We start from the raw sequence: 1,138 nt of genomic DNA on the forward strand, positions 1-1,138 counted from the left end.
ATCTGATTCCCGCCGGAATTTTGGCGAATTCACCAAATTCAAGTCCCCAGAGAAAGGAAATAAATCAAGTAAAAATCAACGGAACGCTCGGTTAACGGTATTCCATAGCCAGTAGAATGTCTCTCTGGATGATCAGCTGCCGCCTCTGACTGACTGCGGTCTCCCGCGCTTTAGACAGCGGCATCAACGGGGACCTTCAGCGCGAGACTGGCGAGGGCAGACCGGGGTTTCCACGGAGACGCATCCCGGTTCAGACCAGTCAGATTCTGTCCGTTCAACCGTGTCTGGTCCAGTTCTGATAATGTTTTCTCCTCCCAATATAGTTCTCTCTCTTGGTTCTTCTCGCTCCCTCTACTGCAGCAGGTGACAGAGAACGAGAGATAGAGACACTGGGGGGGAGAGAGAGAGAGAGAGAGAGAGAGAGAGAGAGAGAGAGAGAGAGAGAGGAGAGAGAGAGAGAGAGAGAGAGAGAGAGAGAGAGAGAGAGAGAGAGGAGAGAGAGAGGGGGAGAGGAGAGAGCGAGAGAGCGAGCGAGAGAGAGGGGGGGGAGAGGGAGAGCGAGAGAGAGGGGGGGGAGAGAGCGAGGGAGAGAGAGAGAGAGAGAGAGAGAGAGAGAGAGAGAGAGAGAGAGAGAGAGAGAGAGAGAGAGAGAGAGGGGGGGGGGAGGGGAGAAGAGAGGAGGGGGGAGAGAGAGAGAGAGCGAGGGGGAGAGAGAGCAGAGAGATGGAGAGAGAGAGAGAGGGGGGGAGAGAGAGAGAAGAGAGAGAGAGAGAGAGAGAGAGAGAGAGAGAGAGAGAGAGAGAGAGAGAGGGAGGAGAGAGACGAACTGATGTGCGCGCTACCGCGGTTGCTGCTGGCGGAGAGCCAACAGGATCGATTGGAGTGACGTCAGATGTGTGCTAAAAACCTATTTTCCGCACGGGGGGCGCGCGTGTGTGGGTGTACGCGCCCCGTGAATGGCTAATATCCACGGCAACAGTAGACCAGCTTATACTGCTCCAGGAACAGTCAAATCTATCTGTAAACTGGTAATCAATATTAATCACAATTAATCAATATTAATGTATCTATAATTAATTTATTTACAGTATGCTGGTGTAGACTAATGACTTAATTGAATACAGGCCTTATGGACTGA

Source organism: Notolepis coatsorum (genome assembly GCF_963971535.1).
Source record: "Notolepis coatsorum genome assembly, chromosome: 13".
Classification (NCBI taxonomy): Eukaryota; Metazoa; Chordata; class Actinopteri; order Aulopiformes; family Paralepididae; genus Notolepis; species Notolepis coatsorum.